At 38.8% G+C, this 12,461-nt stretch overlaps 11 non-coding genes across 11 annotated transcripts; 6 read left to right on the top strand and 5 right to left on the bottom strand.

Annotated features, from left to right (window-relative positions):
* The first annotated feature begins 780 nt into the window (after nt 1-780).
* Nucleotides 781-852, top strand: TRNAQ-UUG (transfer RNA glutamine (anticodon UUG)). Its single transcript has one exon. It is a non-coding gene; the product is annotated as a tRNA-Gln (tRNA).
* An 881-nt stretch (nt 853-1,733) lies between these two features.
* TRNAQ-CUG (transfer RNA glutamine (anticodon CUG)) lies at nt 1,734-1,805 on the bottom strand. Its single transcript has one exon. It is a non-coding gene; the product is annotated as a tRNA-Gln (tRNA).
* Nucleotides 1,806-2,064: 259 nt separating this feature from the next.
* On the top strand, nt 2,065-2,136 carry TRNAQ-UUG (transfer RNA glutamine (anticodon UUG)). Its single transcript has one exon. It is a non-coding gene; the product is annotated as a tRNA-Gln (tRNA).
* Nucleotides 2,137-3,049: 913 nt separating this feature from the next.
* Nucleotides 3,050-3,121, bottom strand: TRNAQ-CUG (transfer RNA glutamine (anticodon CUG)). Its single transcript has one exon. It is a non-coding gene; the product is annotated as a tRNA-Gln (tRNA).
* A 2,396-nt stretch (nt 3,122-5,517) lies between these two features.
* On the top strand, nt 5,518-5,589 carry TRNAQ-UUG (transfer RNA glutamine (anticodon UUG)). The gene has a single exon. It is a non-coding gene; the product is annotated as a tRNA-Gln (tRNA).
* Nucleotides 5,590-6,496: 907 nt separating this feature from the next.
* On the bottom strand, nt 6,497-6,568 carry TRNAQ-CUG (transfer RNA glutamine (anticodon CUG)). The gene has a single exon. It is a non-coding gene; the product is annotated as a tRNA-Gln (tRNA).
* Nucleotides 6,569-6,827: 259 nt separating this feature from the next.
* TRNAQ-UUG (transfer RNA glutamine (anticodon UUG)) lies at nt 6,828-6,899 on the top strand. Its single transcript has one exon. It is a non-coding gene; the product is annotated as a tRNA-Gln (tRNA).
* Nucleotides 6,900-7,811: 912 nt separating this feature from the next.
* TRNAQ-CUG (transfer RNA glutamine (anticodon CUG)) lies at nt 7,812-7,883 on the bottom strand. Its single transcript has one exon. It is a non-coding gene; the product is annotated as a tRNA-Gln (tRNA).
* A 2,369-nt stretch (nt 7,884-10,252) lies between these two features.
* On the top strand, nt 10,253-10,324 carry TRNAQ-UUG (transfer RNA glutamine (anticodon UUG)). The gene has a single exon. It is a non-coding gene; the product is annotated as a tRNA-Gln (tRNA).
* A 907-nt stretch (nt 10,325-11,231) lies between these two features.
* On the bottom strand, nt 11,232-11,303 carry TRNAQ-CUG (transfer RNA glutamine (anticodon CUG)). The gene has a single exon. It is a non-coding gene; the product is annotated as a tRNA-Gln (tRNA).
* Nucleotides 11,304-11,562: 259 nt separating this feature from the next.
* On the top strand, nt 11,563-11,634 carry TRNAQ-UUG (transfer RNA glutamine (anticodon UUG)). Its single transcript has one exon. It is a non-coding gene; the product is annotated as a tRNA-Gln (tRNA).
* The last annotated feature ends 827 nt before the right edge of the window (nt 11,635-12,461 follow it).

Consider the following 12,461-nt stretch of genomic DNA (forward strand, 5'->3'; position numbering starts at 1 on the left):
ACATAAAATGACCTATATTAGCTAATATAAGTAAACAGACATCACTCCCCCCTCCCCACAAAAAGGGATGTATGCGTACACAAAAAATAAAAATGAAAAACAAGCAACTACTGCAGTTAAAATCTAAAAATGTAAATTCAGTTACATGATCATGACTCGGAAGGGGAAGTTAAAAAGTAAAAAAACACACGGTAGGAGAGAGGTTAGCTTTACATGCCATGAGGGAGGAAGAGGTCTTCCAAGCACTGTTGTGTATGTTGGTCAATCCCTCTGAAACGCAAAAGGGATGTGCACATAGAAATCAAAGCAGAGTCATCCAGAGAGACTATTTAATTCTTTTTTTTTCAAATTCTCAAAAGGAAGCTGCTATCAAATTGAACTATTCATCACAGCCACTGCTAGGAAATCTATGTGCATAAAATGACAATACACCCAAAGGAAAACAAAATATAGCTATAACATGTCAGATTACTAAATTCAGAGTCCAGCCTACTAACAATTAGACCATGGAACCTAAATACTTCCGCAAATGCTGAACTTCATTATGCCAAAACAGAGGCAGTCAGAAACAATATTTAATATTGCTTAATCATATGCCTCAAGAGGAAGAATTTGATCTACATGCTCTATAAAGCACAGAGATTGCTATAGCACAACGTCAATCGACAACATCGCTGTGTTTGTATGATATCAGTCAATTGGGACTATGAATCTGTAAAAATTGTAAATGTGCTCTATATTGCCATTTCTGATTCAACGCTCTCAGGTGCATCTTGCAAGGGTTCCATGGTGTAATGGTTAGCACTTTGGACTTTGAATCCAACGATCCGAGTTCAAGTCTCGGTGGGACCGTTATCTTGCTCTTACACTCCATTTTCTAATTTCTCAAATTACAATTCAACAGAGTTAATATTCAGAAGGTCAGTCGACTCTCTCTGCACGACATTCCATTTAAATGTACTTTGGTGCCTGATACCAATACAGTGATGCAACTACATATCGTTAATGTACAATCCCTAAGGTCAATCAGAGTGGGCACCCAGATATCTCTCAGAAACATTTTCCACAGATGAATAATGTCCAACCTTAACTCTATGAAAAGAAAAATGTACACACTATGTGCAGTAGATTCTCTGCTCACTGGAACATGCAGAAACAACATTGATGTGAAAAGATTGGAAAAAGCCCTATTTTATTAACATTAAAAAATGTTATACAATTATTTTGGTGAATCATATTCACTTTCACAATCATTCCTATGTTTCAAGCAATTTGATGGTCTTATTAAATGTGTAAAAAATGTAATTCTTTGAGTTGACAAACTGTATGGAGAGCAAACTTTTTATAACTTACAAGAGTTATGAGTTCTAGAAAGTAGTGCATTTACTGATCAAGTGCCCTTGTTTAAATGTACTTACTTTATTTGGATCACACCTTTCTCGAAAGAAGAAATAAACTCTAAATTATCAGGAAACAATTCAACTGATTTTAGGGGCCTCCTGGGCTTTCAATGCAAATCGCTGAGATCAAAAGCCAGTTTAATAGCCATTATACCTTGGAGCTTTGGAGATATGAGAGTGGGCAGTTTCTTTGTGGCAAAAGAGAGTCATCCCCAGAAACTATTAATATTCTTTGGTCAAAGAAGACTGCCATCAAAGTGGGCTGTAAAGCAAAGCTATTGCTGTTATATCTATCTGCAAATGAAAGGCAACTCTAAAAGAGAAGCAGCCCCAAGGTCCCGCCGAGACTTGAACTCGGATCGCTGGATTCAGAGTCCAGAGTGCTAACCATTACACCATGGAACCCACATATTCAGTAGCATGATGCACTTAATTCTGGAAAAACAGAGCACATCAGAGAAAATATGTAATATTCCTATATCATTAGACTCCAGAGGAAGAATTTGATCCAAATGAGACATGAAGCCAATACTTTGCGATTGCACAGCATCCAACAGCAACAGTGCTGCTTCGATATAATGTCAGTAAACGGTTACTATAGGTCAGTAAAAATCTTGACTGTGCCCTATATTCTCATTGCCCTTATGAAGCTCTGCTCAACAAGGGTTCCATGGTGTAATGGTTAGCACTTTGGACTTTGAATCCAGCGATCCGAGTTCAAGTCTCGGTGGAACCTCTTTCTTGCTCTAACACACTTTGTCTCCTTGTTGTCTTAAATTATAGGCCAAAGATAGTAATATTCATAAGGTTAGTGGTGTAGGGTATTCATTTTCGCTCTCACTCTCTGGCATAACTTTTCATAAAAATCCACTTTTGTGCCTAGCACCTTAACCTTTATGCATTTTTTTTAAATGTATGAACAGTGAGGTCATTCTGAGTCGATGGGCAGATCTGCATCGGAAACATACATAAAAGATTTGAAATTTTCAAACTTAACTCAATGTTAAGAAACATGCTCAATCTGTGACCCAATGGATTCTCTTTTTACTTGAAGATGCAGCAACAACATTAATAATACCATTTTGGGAAAAGCAGCTCTATTGTATCGCCATTCTCTTTCAAAATTGTTAAAGGGTTAATCCTATGAAAAGCGACCACATTCAGAATCAATGATATTAATCAAGCGTCTTAACAGTCTTTACATGTTTGTAAAATGAAGGTATCAGTTTGAGATGAAAAATAGAACGAAGAACACACTTTTCTTAATTCACAAAAGGCCTGAGGTGTATAAATACTGTTTGTACCGACCAAGGGCCCATTCGTGAATGTACTTACTTTAGTTGGATCATACCTTTCTTCAAAGAAGACATCCACAATAAACGATAAGGGAAAGGTTCGACTGATGGTAAACTCTTACAGAGATTTGAATCCAAATTATTGGATTCAACCTCCAGGGTGCTACCATTACACCATGGGTCTTTCACACCACAGAAAGTGGTGGGTTTCATTGTGGCTAAAGAGCGTCATCCATGGAAAATCTTTCTTTTTTCAAATGCACCCAGGGAATAATGCTATGAAAGTGGGCGACACAGCAGCGTCATTGCTATTAAAACAAGACACTGAGAGGAAAACAAACACAGTAATTCCCAAGGTCCCACCGAGATTTGAACTCGGATCGCTGGATTCAGAGTCCAGAGTGCTAACCATTACACCATGGAACCTACATACTTAGTGACATGATGAACGTCATTGCAGCAAAAAAAGCGCCTTTTAGAGAATGTATGCAATATTCTTTTATCTTATGCCTCCAGAGGAAGAATCCTATCCAAATGAGCTGTAAAGCAAAGAGTTTGCTATTGCGCAACAACCAACTAAACAGTTCCACATTTGCATAATATCCGTGGGCTAGGAATATGAGTTTGTTAAAATGATGCATGAGATCTCGATTCTCATTTCTGTTACAACTCTGTCAGGTTGCACCAGCAAGGGGCCCATGGTGTAATGGTTAGCAAAGAACATTACTGAAAGGCCCCTCGGCCAGCCAGAAAGCCAAAATGGAGAGAACGGGCATGAACTGGTTGTGAATGAGCTTCAAAATGCGTTCACAGGTAATTGAACTGGTGATCTCCTCAGTTTATACACCTGGAACTCCTGTCAATAGCAACAGTCGGCAGCTGGGTTGCCAGACATTTTGTCGAAAGAAATTTGTCGACAGGACAATTGGTCGAAACCATTTGGTCGAAAACCAAATGGTCGAATTGCTTTTGTTTTTTATTTTCACATTTTTTTTTGGGCAGGGGGTTTGGGGGGGTCCCCCCAACCCCCTTTTTTCTAAAAACCCCTTTTTTTCCCTAAACTACAACCTAAAAAATATATATATAAATAAATTAAAAAATCGACCATTTGGCTTTCGACCAAATTACGTCGACCAAATGTCTTTCGACGAAATGTCTTTCGACGAAATGTCTTTCGACGAAATGTCCGGACAGCGGCAGCTGGTCTGTGTCAGTAATGGCAATTTGATTTTGTCATTTTCACAACTCCCTAATAAATGAACAAAATGTTCCATTTGTAGGCACAGTTACATGCTATGGTATGTATACCATGCTTAATAACCACCATAGGAGGCTCAGAGCACCATCCGCATTCTTACGTACAAAACATGTAAGGAAATAATCAGATCTTTTGCTCTGCAGGAGTCAGGCTTCTTTAAAGCCTGACAAAGTGGCAGAGTGCCACTGTAAACTGAGGCATGATGAAACCATGCCCAAGAACCCAGGCAGGTTAAACCCTTCCACTCATGCCCCTATGCCCCGAAGGGCCACGAACGGCCAGGATCTATAGACAGGGCAGCTGGCATGGATTATGGACACTTTTAACATAGGGTGGTTTTTCAACCTTATCTCCTCTGGGAGCAAAGCGCTGGACAGGGTTTCCTGTACGTTTTTGAGGTTCGCAGGGATCTATGTGTGGATGTTTCTTGGTGTGAAAAGCATGACACCTTTTGGGGTGACACCAGGCTCTTCTGGGAGTTAATTTGCATAATTTCTACTTTCTATTTTATGTGACATGGGCTGCAGTTACATTGTTCTGTTAATAGAGGGCAACACACAGGTCATAGTTCCAAACAGGGGTGCACGGTCTGCTTGCTAGCTTACATTTACAGTTCTATTTGGGATTCACCGCCTTTTCATAAACTGAGTACTCTTCCGGAGTATTTCTAACTTATGTAGGTGTTTTGGGGGTGTTACGTGCCTTTGTATGACTGCTGCAAACCACTTGATATTAGACATTGATTGGAAACGACATAAAAAATCCTGACACATATTGTAAGCGGACATAAAATGACCTATATTAGCTAATATAAGTAAACAGACATCACTCCCCCCTCCCCACAAAAAGGGATGTATGCGTACACAAAAAATAAAAATGAAAAACAAGCAACTACTGCAGTTAAAATCTAAAAATGTAAATTCAGTTACATGATCATGACTCGGAAGGGGAAGTAAAAAAGTAAAAAAACACAAGGTAGGAGAGAGGTTAGCTTTACATGCCATGAGGGAGGAAGAGGTCTTCCAAGCACTGTTGTGTATGTTGGTCAATCCCTCTGAAACGCAAAAGGGATGTGCACATAGAAATCAAAGCAGAGTCATCCAGAGAGACTATTTAATTCTTTTTTTTTCAAATTCTCAAAAGGAAGCTGCTATCAAATTGAACTATTCATCACAGCCACTGCTAGGAAATCTATGTGCATAAAATGACAATACACCCAAAGGAAAACAAAATATAGCTATAACATGTCAGATTACTAAATTCAGAGTCCAGCCTACTAACCATTAGACCATGGAACCTAAATACTTCCGCAAATGCTGAACTTCATTATGCCAAAACAGAGGCAGTCAGAAACAATATTTAATATTGCTTAATCATATGCCTCAAGAGGAAGAATTTGATATACATGCTCTATAAAGCACAGAGATTGCTATAGCACAACGTCAATCGACAACATCGCTGTGTTTGTATGATATCAGTCAATTGGGACTATGAATCTGTAAAAATTGTAAATGTGCTCTATATTGCCATTTCTGATTCAACGCTCTCAGGTGCATCTTGCAAGGGTTCCATGGTGTAATGGTTAGCACTTTGGACTTTGAATCCAACGATCCGAGTTCAAGTCTCGGTGGAACCGTTATCTTGCTCTTACACTCCATTTTCTAATTTCTCAAATTACAATTCAACAGAGTTAATATTCAGAAGTTCAGTCGACTCAGGTAGCCGTTTTCACACTCTCTCTCTCTCTGCACGACATTACATTTAAATGCACTTTGGTGCCTGATACCAATACAGTGATGCAACTACATATCGTTAATGTACAATCCCTAAGGTCAATCAGAGTGGGCACCCAGATATCTCTCAGAAACATTTTCCACAGATGAATAATGTCCAACCTTAACTCTATGAAAAGAAAAATGTACACACTATGTGCAGTAGATTCTCTGCTCACTGGAACATGCAGAAACAACATTGATGTGAAAAGATTGGAAAAAGCCCTATTTTATTAACATTAAAAAATGTTATACAATTATTTTGGTGAATCATATTCACTTTCACAATCATTCCTATGTTTCAAGCAATTTGATGGTCTTATTAAATGTGTAAAAAATGTAATTCTTTGAGTTGACAAACTGTATGGAGAGCAAACTTTTTATAACTTACAAGAGTTATGAGTTCTAGAAAGTAGTGCATTTACTGATCAAGTGCCCTTGTTTAAATGTACTTACTTTATTTGGATCACACCTTTCTCGAAAGAAGAAATAAACTCTAAATTATCAGGAAACAATTCAACTGATTTTAGAGGCCTCCTGGGCTTTCAATGCAAATCGCTGAGATCAAAAGCCAGTTTAATAGCCATTATACCTTGGAGCTTTGGAGATATGAGAGTGGGCAGTTTCTTTGTGGCAAAAGAGAGTCATCCCCAGAAACTATTAATATTCTTTGGTCAAAGAAGACTGCCATCAAAGTGGGCTGTAAAGCAAAGCTATTGCTGTTATATCTATCTGCAAATGAAAGGCAACTCTAAAAGAGAAGCAGCCCCAAGGTCCCACCGAGACTTGAACTCGGATCGCTGGATTCAGAGTCCAGAGTGCTAACCATTACTCCATGGAACCCACATATTCAGTAGCATGATGCACTTCATTCTGGAAAAACAGAGCACATCAGAGAAAATATGTAATATTCCTATATCATTAGACTCCAGAGGAAGAATTTAATCCAAATGAGACATGAAGCCAATACTTTGCGATTGCACAGCATCCAACAGCAACAGTGCTGCTTCGATATAATATCAGTAAACGGTTACTATAGGTCAGTAAAAATCTTGACTGTGCCCTATATTCTCATTGCCCTTATGAAGCTCTGCTCAACAAGGGTTCTATGGTGTAATGGTTAGCACTTTGGACTTTGAATCCAGCGATCCGAGTTCAAATCTCGGTGGAACCTCTCTCTTGCTCTAACACACTTTGTCTCCTTGTTGTCTTAAATTATAGGCCAAAGATAGTAATATTCATAAGGTTAGTGGTGTAGGGTATTCATTTTCGCTCTCACTCTCTGGCATAACTTTTCATAAAAATCCACTTTTGTGCCTAGCACCTTAACCTTTATGCATTTTTTTAAATGTATGAACAGTGATGTCATTCTGAGTCGATGGGCAGATCTGCATCGGAAACATACATAAAAGATTTGAAATTTTCAAACTTAACTCAATGTTAAGAAACATGCTCAATCTGTGACCCAATGGATTCTCTTTTTACTTGGAGATGCAGCAACAACATTAATAATACCATTTTGGGAAAAGCAGCTCTATTGTATCGCCATTCTCTTTCAAAATTGTTAAAGGGTTAATCCTATGAAAAGCGACCACATTCAGAATCAATGATATTAATCAAGCGTCTTAACAGTCTTTACATGTTTGTAAAATGAAGGTATCAGTTTGAGATGAAAAATAGAACGAAGAACACACTTTTCTTAATTCACAAAAGGCCTGAGGTGTATAAATACTGTTTGTACCGACCAAGGGCCCATTCGTGAATGTACTTACTTTAGTTGGATCATACCTTTCTTCAAAGAAGACATCCACAATAAACGATAAGGGAAAGGTTCGACTGATGGTAAACTCTTACAGAGATTTGAATGCAAATTATTGGATTCAACCTCCAGGGTGCTACCATTACACCATGGGTCTTTCACACCACAGAAAGTGGTGGGTTTCATTGTGGCTAAAGAGCGTCATCCATGGAAAATCTTTCTTTTTTCAAATGCACCCAGGGAATAATGCTATGAAAGTGGGCGACACAGCAGCGTCATTGCTATTAAAACAAGACACTGAGAGGAAAACAAACACAGTAATTCCCAAGGTCCCACAGAGATTTGAACTCGGATCGCTGGATTCAGAGTCCAGAGTGCTAACCATTACACCATGGAACCTACATACTTAGTGACATGATGAACGTCATTGCAGCAAAAAAAGCGCCTTTTAGAGAATGTATGCAATATTCTTTTATCTTATGCCTCCAGAGGAAGAATCCTATCCAAATGAGCTGTAAAGCAAAGAGTTTGCTATTGCGCAACAACCAACTAAACAGTTCCACATTTGCATAATATCCGTGGGCTAGGAATATGAGTTTGTTAAAATGATGCATGAGATCTCGATTCTCATTTCTGTTACAACTCTGTCAGGTTGCACCAGCAAGGGGCCCATGGTGTAATGGTTAGCAAAGAACATTACTGAAGGGCCCCTCGGCCAGCCAGAAAGCCAAAATGGAGAGAACGGCATGAACTGGTTGTGAATGAGCTTCAAAATGCGTTCACAGGTAATTGAACTGGTGATCTCCTCAGTTTATACACCTGGAACTCCTGTCAATAGCAACAGTCGGCAGCTGGGTTGCCAGACATTTCGTCGAAAAAAATTTGTCGACAGGACAATTGGTCGAAACCATTTGGTCGAAAACCAAATGGTCGAATTGCTTTTGTTTTTTATTTTCACTTTTTTTTTGGGAGGGGGGTTTGGGGGGTCCCCCCAACCCCCTTTTTTTCTAAAAACCCCTTTTTTTCCCTAAACTACAACCTAAAAAATATATATATAAATAAATTAAAAAATCGACCATTTGGCTTTCGACCAAATTACGTCGACCAAATGTCTTTCGACGAAATGTCTTTCGACGAAATGTCCGGACAGCGGCAGCTGGTCTGTGTCAGTAATGGCAATTTGATTTTGCCATTTTCACAACTCCCTAATAAATGAACAAAATGTTCCATTTGTAGGCACAGTTACATGCTATGGTATGTATACCATGCTTAATAACCACCATAGGAGGCTCAGAGCACCATCCGCATTCTTACGTACAAAACATGTAAGGAAATAATCAGATCTTTTGCTCTGCAGGAGTCAGGCTTCTTTAAAGCCTGACAAAGTGGCAGAGTGCCATTGTAAACTGAGGCATGATGAAACCATGCCCAAGAACCCAGGCAGGTTAAACCCTTCCACTCATGCCCCTAGGCCCCGAACGGCCAGGTTCTATAGACAGGGCAGCTGGCATGGATTATGGACACTTTTAACATAGGGTGGTTTTTCAACCTTATCTCCTCTGGGAGCAAAGCGCTGGACAGGGTTTCCTGTACGTTTTTGAGGTTCGCAGGGATCTATGTGTGGATGTTTCTTGGTGTGAAAAGCATGACACCTTTTGGGGTGACACCAGGCTCTTCTGGGAGTTAATTTGCATAATCTCTACTTTCTATTTTATGTGACATGGGCTGCAGTTACATTGTTCTGTTAATAGAGGGCAACACACAGGTCATAGTTCCAAACAGGGGTGCACGGTCTGCTTGCTAGCTTACATTTACAGTTCTATTTGGGATTCACCGCCTTTTCATAAACTGAGTACTCTTCCGGAGTATTTCTAACTTATGTAGGTGTTTTGGGGGTGTTACGTGCCTTTGTATGACTGCTGCAAACCACTTGATATTAGACATTGATTGGAAACGACATAAAAAATCCTGACACATATTGTAAGCGGACATAAAATTACCTATATTAGCTAATATAAGTAAACAGACATCACTCCCCCCTCCCCACAAAAAGGGATGTATGCGTACACAAAAAATAAAAATGAAAAACAAGCAACTACTGCAGTTAAAATCTAAAAATGTAAATTCAGTTACATGATCATGACTCGGAAGGGGAAGTTAAAAAGTAAAAAAACACAAGGTAGTAGAGAGGTTAGCTTTCCATGCCATGAGGGAGGAAGAGGTCTTCCAAGCACTGTTGTGTATGTTGGTCAATCCCTCTGAAACGCAAAAGGGATGTGCACATAGAAATCATAGCAGAGTCATCCAGAGGGACTATTTAATTCTTTTTTTTTCAAATTCTCAAAAGGAAGCTGCTATCAAATTGAACTATTCATCACAGCCACTGCTAGGAAATCTATGTGCATAAAATGACAATACACCCAAAGGAAAACAAAATATAGCTATAACATGTCAGATTACTAAATTCAGAGTCCAGCCTACTAACCATTAGACCATGGAACCTAAATACTTCCGCAAATGCTGAACTTCATTATGCCAAAACAGAGGCAGTCAGAAACAATATTTAATATTGCTTAATCATATGCCTCAAGCGGAAGAATTTGATATACATGCTCTATAAAGCACAGATATTGCTATAGCACAACGTCAATCGACAACATCGCTGTGTTTGTATGATATCAGTCAATTGGGACTATGAATCTGTAAAAATTGTAAATGTGCTCTATATTGCCATTTCTGATTCAACGCTCTCAGGTGCATCTTGCAAGGGTTCCATGGTGTAATGGTTAGCACTTTGGACTTTGAATCCAACGATCCGAGTTCAAGTCTCGGTGGAACCGTTATCTTGCTCTTACACTCCATTTTCTAATTTCTCAAATTACAATTCAACAGAGTTAATATTCAGAAGTTCAGTCGACTCAGGTAGCCGTTTTCACACTCTCTCTCTCTCTGCACGACATTACATTTAAATGCACTTTGGTGCCTGATACCAATACAGTGATGCAACTACATATCGTTAATGTACAATCCCTAAGGTCAATCAGAGTGGGCACCCAGATATCTCTCAGAAACATTTTCCACAGATGAATAATGTCCAACCTTAACTCTATGAAAAGAAAAATGTACACACTATGTGCAGTAGATTCTCTGCTCACTGGAACATGCAGAAACAACATTGATGTGAAAAGATTGGAAAAAGCCCTATTTTATTAACATTAAAAAATGTTATACAATTATTTTGGTGAATCATATTCACTTTCACAATCATTCCTATGTTTCAAGCAATTTGATGGTCTTATTAAATGTGTAAAAAATGTAATTCTTTGAGTTGACAAACTGTATGGAGAGCAAACTTTTTATAACTTACAAGAGTTATGAGTTCTAGAAAGTAGTGCATTTACTGATCAAGTGCCCTTGTTTAAATGTACTTACTTTATTTGGATCACACCTTTCTCGAAAGAAGAAATAAACTCTAAATCATCAGGAAACAATTCAACTGATTTTAGAGGCCTCCTGGGCTTTCAATGCAAATCGCTGAGATCAAAAGCCAGTTTAATAGCCATTATACCTTGGAGCTTTGGAGATATGAGAGTGGGCAGTTTCTTTGTGGCAAAAGAGAGTCATCCCCAGAAACTATTAATATTCTTTGGTCAAAGAAGACTGCCATCAAAGTGGGCTGTAAAGCAAAGCTATTGCTGTTATATCTATCTGCAAATGAAAGGCAACTCTAAAAGAGAAACAGCCCCAAGGTCCCACCGAGACTTGAACTCGGATCGCTGGATTCAGAGTCCAGAGTGCTAACCATTACTCCATGGAACCCACATATTCAGTAGCATGATGCACTTCATTCTGGAAAAACAGAGCACATCAGAGAAAATATGTAATATTCCTATATCATTAGACTCCAGAGGAAGAATTTAATCCAAATGAGACATGAAGCCAATACTTTGCGATTGCACAGCATCCAACAGCAACAGTGCTGCTTCGATATAATATCAGTAAACGGTTACTGTAGGTCAGTAAAAATCTTGACTGTGCCCTATATTCTCATTGCCCTTATGAAGCTCTGCTCAACAAGGGTTCTATGGTGTAATGGTTAGCACTTTGGACTTTGAATCCAGCGATCCGAGTTCAAGTCTCGGTGGAACCTCTCTCTTGCTCTAACACACTTTGTCTCCTTGTTGTCTTAAATTATAGGCCAAAGATAGTAATATTCATAAGGTTAGTGGTGTAGGGTATTCATTTTCGCTCTCACTCTCTGGCATAACTTTTCATAAAAATCCACTTTTGTGCCTAGCACCTTAACCTTTATGCATTTTTTTTAAATGTATGAACAGTGAGCTCATTCTGAGTCGATGGGCAGATCTGCATCGGAAACATACATAAAAGATTTGAAATTTTCAAACTTAACTCAATGTTAAGAAACATGCTCAATCTGTGACCCAATGGATTCTCTTTTTACTTGAAGATGCAGCAACAACATTAATAATACCATTTTGGGAAAAGCAGCTCTATTGTATCGCCATTCTCTTTCAAAATTGTTAAAGGGTTAATCCTATGAAAAGCGACCACATTCAGAATCAATGATATTAATCAAGCGTCTTAACAGTCTTTACATGTTTGTAAAATGAAGGTATCAGTTTGAGATGAAAAATAGAACGAAGAACACACTTTTCTTAATTCACAAAAGGCCTGAGGTGTATAAATACTGTTTGTACCGACCAAGGGCCCATTCGTGAATGTACTTACTTTAGTTGGATCATACCTTTCTTCAAAGAAGACATCCACAATAAACGATAAGGGAAAGGTTCGACTGATGGTAAACTCTTACAGAGATTTGAATGCAAATTATTGGATTCAACCTCCAGGGTGCTACCATTACACCATGGGTCTTTCACACCACAGAAAGTGGTGGGTTTCATTGTGGCTAAAGAGCGTCATCCATGGAAAATCTTTCTTTTTTCAAATGCACCCAGG

This window comes from Ambystoma mexicanum, chromosome 5p (genome assembly GCF_040938575.1).
Source record: "Ambystoma mexicanum isolate Mex_15411 chromosome 5p, UKY_AmexF1_1, whole genome shotgun sequence".
Taxonomy (NCBI): Eukaryota; Metazoa; Chordata; class Amphibia; order Caudata; family Ambystomatidae; genus Ambystoma; species Ambystoma mexicanum.